Source organism: Coregonus clupeaformis, chromosome 21, assembly GCF_020615455.1.
Source record: "Coregonus clupeaformis isolate EN_2021a chromosome 21, ASM2061545v1, whole genome shotgun sequence".
Taxonomy (NCBI): domain Eukaryota; kingdom Metazoa; phylum Chordata; class Actinopteri; order Salmoniformes; family Salmonidae; genus Coregonus; species Coregonus clupeaformis.
In genome coordinates this window covers 24,684,588-24,693,319 of record NC_059212.1, presented here as the reverse complement: position 1 = coordinate 24,693,319, position 8,732 = coordinate 24,684,588, and positions in this window count along the sequence as shown.

Sequence of the window (8,732 nt, the reverse complement as noted above, 5' to 3'; positions counted from 1 at the left end):
GCCCTATTTCCTCATTCATGTATAGGACTGGCCAGTGAAAACAAGGTCTACCATGGAATTAGAGACATCCAGGGCTCTTTAGTCTAATGTAGGTAGCCTAAAAGTTAGAGCCAGCAATCAGAGGTTTGCCAGTTTAAATCCTAGATGCCAAGGGCCATTGTGCAAAACTGCACCATGCGTGCTGCACTACGACTGACCTTGTGCTCCAACCTCTCCATGGGTGTGTCTCAGGGGATTGGGATAACAGTGTCCGCAGTGCACTCTGAGAAAGAAACACTCAAACTATAAACATTCTGACAAGGACATGACCATTGATTTGAACCAAGTGGCTGGTCAAATACATAACCACAGCTGGACAAATACCCACACACTCTCTTGCTATCTCTCTGACACACACACACACACAGTATCATGTGAACGTTGACCCTGTGACCTCTGAGTAGTCAGCAGTGTCAGAGTGCAGTGACAGCTCCTGGTACACGGCCAGCAATAAAGACTTATGTTAGTTACTGGGCCAACTTGCACAAGTTCACACCATTAATTGGTGCTCTGGGTCAACATGGAGAACAGCCTTTCCATGTATAGAACTCGAGTTTCACTGAAAGATTTACTGACTCTTTATTCTTATTCTTCATCTACACCAACTTTTGGCTCATGTCCATGTGCACATAATAAAGGGAAATTGCTGCGTCATCCCGCTGTTTAACTATAAGGCAGAGTGGGAGAGGAGGGTCTAAAAGTAGTGGTCCACTAGGCCTCTCTGACTGTACAGAACCAGATATGCTTATCAACAAGGATATCTTATGAGCAGAGTAGGGAGTGCTGTATGTATATTATTATATGGCAAATGTGAGCCATAGTGTGTATTCAGCAAGGCGTACCTGCTGGCACCAGAGGGGCATACTACAGAGCAAGATCAATGAGTTAGCCAGCTAACTTTGATAAGCAACCAGAAATAGACCATGCCCATTTCAAGATTATTTCTCTAAAAAATACAAAGTAATATGAGAATATTTAGGCAAGTTAGCTAGCTAACTCCTTGATCCTGCTTTGTAGTATACCCTTCTGCTCTTCTTGGCAAATAGATATCACTAACATAGACAACATACAGCCACGAGTTTGTGGAAAGCATGTTACATGTGATGCACTTAATTTACCTTTTACCCGAACAGTGTTCATCTATCCATTTCTCTCTCAGAAAAATGTGGGACTGTTCACAGATGAAAGTCCATGGAGAGACACCTTCATGAGAAAAAGATAAGACCAGAAGTCAACTATGGTCACAGTAGCGACAAGCTAGCCTCTTGCTCGAGTGTAGTGCATGGGTTGGCAACACTGAAACCGGAGTTTGCAAACTCTACCTGCACTGAACTTATAACTAAATTGCCCCCTAGGGACTTTTATCCCCCTAAAGGCTAAGGTTAGGATTGTGGGTAGGTTAATCTGATCCTAGAAAATATATCTGATTGTGTTGGTCTGAGCTGCTCCTGTGGTGGGTGTATGACTGAACTGCTCAGCCTCCAGACAGGTCAGTGGTCACCAGTGAAGGCTGCTGGGAGGAGCTATAGGAATACAGGCTTTTTGTTATGGCTGTAATGGACTGAATGGAAGTGAGTCAAACATGTGGCTTCCATATGTCATCATAAATAACTACTCAATATTATTTGTAGATCAGTCAGTCGGTCACAATTAATCCATGATACGTTATGGTTTTGATGCACTCGAACACAGCCATTAACATCCATTGACTGGTTTCTGAGAAAGCACTGGGAGTTGCGTCAAGATGAACGGGGTCGCCATCCCTTTTTACGTGGCATAATTTTATTTATTTAACTAGGCAAGTCAGTTAAGAACAAAATCTTATTTACAATGACAGCCTACCAAAAGGCAAAAGGCCTCCTGCGGTGACAGGGGATTATTTAAAAATATTAAAAATAAATAAATAATTAAAATATAGGACAAAACACACATCACGACAAGAGACACCACAACACTACATAAAGAGAGACCTAAGACAACAACGTAGCATGGCAGCAACACATGACAACACAGCATGGTAGCAACACAACATGACAGCAGCACAACATGGTAGCAGCACAAAACATGGTACAAACATTATTGGGCACAGACAACAGCACAAAGGGCAAGGAGGTAGAGATAACAATACATCACGCGAAGCAGCCACAACTGTCAGTAAGAGTGTCCATGAAATTAGAGATGGAGATAAAACTATCCAGTTTGAGTGTTTTTTGCAGCTTGTTCCAGTCGCTAGCTGCCGCGAACTGAAAAGAGGAGTGACCCATGGATGTGTGTGCTTTGGGGACCTTTAACAGAATGTGAGTGGCAGAACGGGTGTTGTATGTGGAGGATGAGGGCTGCAGTAGGTATCTCAGATAGGGGGGAGTGAGGCCTAAGAGGGTTTTATGAATAATCTTCAACCAGTGGGTCTGGTATACAGAGATGACCAGTTTACAGAAGAGTATCGAGTGCAGTGATGTGTCCTATAAGGAGCATTGGTGGCAAATCTGATGGCCGAATGGTAAAGAACATCTAGCCGCTCGAGAGCACCCTTACCTGCCGATCTATAAATTACATCTCCGTAATCTAGCATGGGTAGGAGGGTCATCTGAACCAGGGTTAGTTTGGCAGCTGGGGTGAAAGAGGAGCGATTACGATAGAGGAAACCAAGTCTAGATTTAACCTTGCCTGAAGCTTTGATATGTGCTGAGAGAAGGACAGTGTACCATCTGGCCATACTCCCAAGTACTTGTATGAGGTGACTACCTCAAGCTCTAAACCCTCAGAGGTAGTAATCACACCGGTGGGGAGAGGGGCATTCTTCTTGCCAAACCACATGACCTTTGTTTTGGAGGTGTTCAGAACAAGGTTAAGGGCAGAGAAAGCTTGTTGGACACTAAGAAAGCTTTGTTGTAGAGCGTTTAACAGAAAATCCAGGGAGGGGCCAACTGAGTATAAGACTGTATAATCTGCATATAAATGGATGAGAGAGCTTCCTACTGCCTGAGCTATGTTATTGATGTAAATTGGGAAGAGCGTGGGGCCTAGGATCGAGCCTTGGGGTACTCCCTTGGTGACAGGCAGTGGCTGAGACAGCAGATGTTCTGACTTTATACACTGCACTCTTTGAGAGAGGTAGTTAGCAAACCAGGCCAAAGACCCCTCAGAGACACCAATACTCCTTAGCCGGCCCACAAGAATGGAATGGTCTACCATATCAGAAGCTTTGGCCAAGTCAATAAAAATAGCAGCACAACATTGCTTAGAATCAAGGACAATGGTGACATCATTTAGGACCTTTAAGGTTGCAGTGACACATCCATAACCTGAGCGGAAACCAGATTGCATACCAGAGAGAATACTATAGACATCAAGAAAGCCAGTCAGTTGATTATTGACAAGTTTTTCCAACACTTTTGATAAACAGGGCAAAATAGAAACTTGCCTATAACAGTTAGGATCAGCTTGATCTCACCTTTAAATAAAGGACGCACTATGGCTGCCTTCCAAGCAATGGGAACCTCCCAAGAGAGGAGAGACAGGTTAAAAAGGTCAGAGATAGGCTTGGCGATGATATGGGCAGCAACCTTAAAAAAGAAAGGGTCTAAACCATCTGACCCAGATGTTTTTTGGGGGTCAATTTTAAGGAGCTCCTTTAGCACCTTGCACTAAGTGACCGCCTGCAGGCAGAAACTTTGTAGCAGGACTGGGGGAAGAGAGAGGAGCATCGGGGCTAGTCGCATTAGAAGGGGTGGGAGATGAGGAAATGTTGGACGGGCAAGGAGGAATGGCTGAGTCAAATAGGAATCCTGACTTAATGAAGTGGTGATTAAAGAGCTCAGCCATGTGCTCCTTGTCAGTAACAACCACATCATCAACATTAAGGGACATGGGCAGCTGTGAGGAGGAGGATTTATTCTCCAGGTCTTTAACCGTTTTCCAGAACTCATTGGGGTTAGACCCACAGAGAGAGAACTGCTCCTTTAAAGTAACTAACTTTGGCCTTCTGGATAGCCTGAGTTCACTTATTTCTCATTTGCCTGAACAAGAGCCAGTCAGCCTGAGTATGTGTGTGCCGAGCCTTTCGCCAAATGGAATTCTTGAGGTGGAGTAACTTTGCCAGATCACGGTTGAACCAGGGGCTGAACCTGTTTTTAATTCTCATTTTCTTTATGGGGGCGTTTGTTAACAATACCACTAAAAATATCAAAAAAAGGTCAAAGTGTCTTCGACAAAGGGGATCAAGCTGATTCTATACCAATTTACAGGCCAGGTCATGAAGGAAGGCTTGCTCATTAAAGTTTTTTAGGAAGTGTCTATGACAAATCAGGACAGGTCGTTTAACTGAGCAGCCATTACGAACACAGGGTGTAAAACAATGATCACTAAGGTCATTAGCAAAAACGCCAGATTGATACCTATCAGGATTATTTGTGAGGATAACATCAAGGAGAGTAGCCTTTTCTGGGTGTTTGGAGTCATACCTTGTGGGATTGGTAATACTCTGAGAAAGATTTAGGGAGTCCCATTTCTTTAGGATTTGGTCAGGTGGTTTAAGCATGTTCCAGTTTAGGTCACCTAGCAGGACAAATTCAGACTTAGTGTAAGGGGCCAGGAGAGAGCTTAGGGCAGGTAGGGTACAGGCCGGTGCTGATGGTGGACGATAACACCAGCAACAGTCAACAAAGAGCTATTTGAAAGTCTAATGGTTAAAATCAGCAAATCAACTTGCTTGGAGACAGAATGACTGAACCGCCCTGTCTACTTGGCATATTCTACTGAATTACCTGCAAATAGTGTTCAGGTCTCTTAGATATGGAAATAATGTTGTCATAAAGGTAAGAGCGTGTTTCTGGTGTAAATTTTTGGACATCCACAAGTCCTATAAAACGATGTCCTATTTAGGATATCCTCATTTCTCTCTCTTTGCTCCTGTGTGCATCAGCCTCCTCTCCCTTCAGTCCTCTCAATCTGGCACTGTTCCATTCCTAGAAATGAGAAGAGGGGAAGTAAGGGATGCCCTTCACTCCCTGCACAAAAAGAGTGAAGTAAGGTCAACAACCTCACCTGTTTGATCAGCTGCAGATACCGCTCTTTCAACTCTGACCTTTGCTCTCACAAAACTAGGTGCAAGGAGGTCAACAAGGGTTGAAAGGCCAAAAAGTATCAACATTGGGGGGCCCATAGAATTATGGATGTAACGGAAGTTAGATAGTGTATATATACACTACATGACCAAAAGTATGTGGACACCTGCTCCTTGAACATCTCATTCCAAAATCATGGGCATTAATATGGAGTTGGTCCTCCATTTGCTGCTATAACATCATCCACTCTTCTGGGAAGGTTTTCCACTAGATGTTGGAACATTTGCTGTGGGGACTTGCTTCCATTCAGCCACAAGAGCATTAGTGAGGTCGGGCGATTAGGCCTGGCTCGTAGTCGGCGTTCCAATTCATCCCAAAGGTGTTCGATGGGGTTGAGGTCAGGGCTCTGTGCAGGACAGTGAAGTTCTTCCACACCGATCTCGACAAACCATTTCTGTATGGACCTCGCTTTGTGCACAGGGGCATTGTCATGCTGAAACAGGAAAGGGCCTTCCCCAAACTGTTGCCACAAAGTTGGAAGCACAGAATCGTCTAGAATGTCATTGTATGCTGTAGCGTTAAGATTTCCCTTCACTGGAACTAAGGGGTCTGCCAGAACCATGACAAACAGCCCCAGACCATTATTCCTCCTCCACCAAACTTTACAGTTGGCACTATGCATTGGGGCAGGTAGCGTTCTCCTGGCATCCGCCAAACCCAGATTAGTCCCTCTGACTGCCAGATGGTGAAGTGGGATTCATCACTCCAGAGAACGCGTTTCTACTGCTCGAGTCCAATGGTGGCGAGCTTTACACCACTGGCATTGCGCATGGTGATCTTAGGTTTGTGTGCGGCTGCTCGGCCATGGAAACCCATTTCATGAAGCTCCCGATTAACAGTTCTTGTGCTGACGTTGCTTCCAGAGGCAGTTTGGAACTCAGTAATGCATTGCAAACGAGGACAGACGATTTTTACGTGCTACACGCTTCAACACTCAGCGGTCCCATTGTGTGAGCTTGTGTGGCCTACCACTTTGCGGTTGAGCCATTGTTGCTCCTAGAAGTTTCCACTTCACAATAACAGCACTTAAGGTTGACCGGGGCAGCTCTAGCAGGGCAGAAATTTGACTTACTAACTTGTTGGAAAGGTGGCATCCTATAACGGTGCCACGTTGAAAGTCACTGAGCTCTTCAGTAAGGCCATTCTACTGCCAATGTTTGTCTATTGAGATTGCATGGCTGTGTGCTCGATTTTATACACCTGTCAGCAATGGGTGTGGCTGAAATAGCTGAATCCACTAATTTGAAAGGTGTCCACATACCTTTGTATATATAGTGTATGTATCTCTGCAGTATTTTTATGGAGGCCCAACCTCTGGGTAGTCTACATAACTAAAGTGGGGATTTTGATTTCCCAAAATGACTAACCTTGTCCAGCAGATTTTAATTAGATTTGGGTGAAATTAAATGGACTCATGGGTTCTGGGAATCTAGAAATCATCATACAAATACGCCAACATTTATTCAGGACAGTTGTATGCAACAAGACCCCATGTTAAACTACTTACTCAGATCAGAACTCAACAGCTCTCCCACTTTTAAGATTCTTAGCTAACTGCAAAGTTGATGAACCCTGTGACAGACAAATCCAAACTGTGAGTAAGGGTCAAAGTTAGATTAGTGATATTGTACATGACCCCAATCACAAGCTACTTGTTATCTCTCCCTCTAATATCTGACTAGACTAGATAGATATTAGTTACGTTGCGACAGCTTCCCCTAGCGAACCATCTGCTGGGCTAGATACTACCTGGTAGTTAGTTGCACTCACCTGAGCCCTATACTACGAATCAGGTTCGAGGAGGAGTTAGCGAGGCAACTTTGGTCAATTTTAAGTTCAACTCGGGATAAATCGGTACAATGAAAGTGGCTCACCTTTTAGCCAGGTACATTTCAATGGCAACAAACCGTTTAGAACTAACCTGTTCTGGGGCAGGCTAACTCAGGGCGAACTCAATTTATCCTGAATAAAGTGACTGCGTACCAATTAACTCAGATACCCTCCCTCTCGCAAATATTGTGTCATCATCCCCTTCATTTGAAAAAGACAACTGATTAAATATTTTATTAATCAACGGTTTGTGTTAAAAAATTGTAATATTAAAATACCTAATCACATCACACATTTAGTAATGACAGCGTTTGCTTTCCAAACTGTACGTTTTTTGCTCGATTGTATTTTAAAATTTGCCAAAGCCACAACTAACCATAGACATACACTGCTCAAAAAAATAAAAGGGAACACTAAAATAACACATCCTAGATCTGAATGAATGAAATAATCTTATTAAATACTTTTTTCTTTACATAGTTGAATGTGCTGACAACAAAATCACAAAAATTATCAATGGAAATCAAATTTATCAACCCATGGAGGTCTGGATTTGGAGTCACACTCAAAATTAAAGTGGAAAACCACACTACAGGCTGATCCAACTTTGATGTTATGTCCTTAAAACAAGTCAAAATGAGGCTCAGTAGTGTGTGTGGCCTCCACGTGCCTGTATGACCTCCCTACAACGCCTGGGCATGCTCCTGATGAGGTGGCGGATGGTCTCCTGAGGGATCTCCTCCCAGACCTGGACTAAAGCATCCGCCAACTCCTGGACAGTCTGTGGTGCAACGTGGCGTTGGTGGATGGAGCGAGACATGATGTCCCAGATGTGCTCAATTGGATTCAGGTCTGGGGAACGGGCGGGCCAGTCCATAGCATCAATGTCTTCCTCTTGCAGGAACTGCTGACACACTCCAGCCACATGAGGTCTAGCATTGTCTTGCATTAGGAGGAACCCAGGGCCAACCGCACCAGCATATCAGCATATGGTCTCACAAGGGGTCTGAGGATCTCATCTCGGTACCTAATGGCAGTCAGGCTACCCTGGCGAGCACATGGAGGGCTGTGCGGCCCCCCAAAGAAATGCCACACCATGACTGACCCACCGCCAAACCGGTCATGCTGGAGGATGTTGCAGGCAGCAGAATGTTCTCCACAGCGTCTCCAGACTCTGTCACGTGCTCAGTGTGAACCTGCTTTCATCTGTGAAGAGCACAGGGCGCCAGTGGCGAATTTGCCAATCTTGGTGTTCTCTGGCAAATGCCAAACGTCCTGCACGGTGTTGGGCTGTAAGCACAACCCCCACCTGTGGACGTCGGGCCCTCATACCACCCTCATGGAGTCTGTTTCTGACCGTTTGAGCAGGTGTTTGTGGCCTGCTGGAGGTCATTTTACAGGGCTCTGGCAGTGCTCCTCCTGCTCCTCCTTGCACAAAGGCGGAGGTAGCGGTCCTGCTGCTGGGTTGTTGCCCTCCTACGGCCTCCTCAACGTCTCCTGGTGTACTGGCCTGTCTCCTGGTAGTGCCTCCATGCTCTGGACACTACGCTGACAGACACAGCAAACCTTCTTGCCACAGCTCGCATTGATGTGCCATCCTGGATGAGCTGCACTACCTGAGCCACTTGTGTGGGTTGTAGACTCCGTCTCATGCTACCACTAGAGTGAAAGCACCGCCAGCATTCAAAAGTGACCAAAACATCAGCCAGGAAGCATAGGAACTGAGAAGTGGTCTGT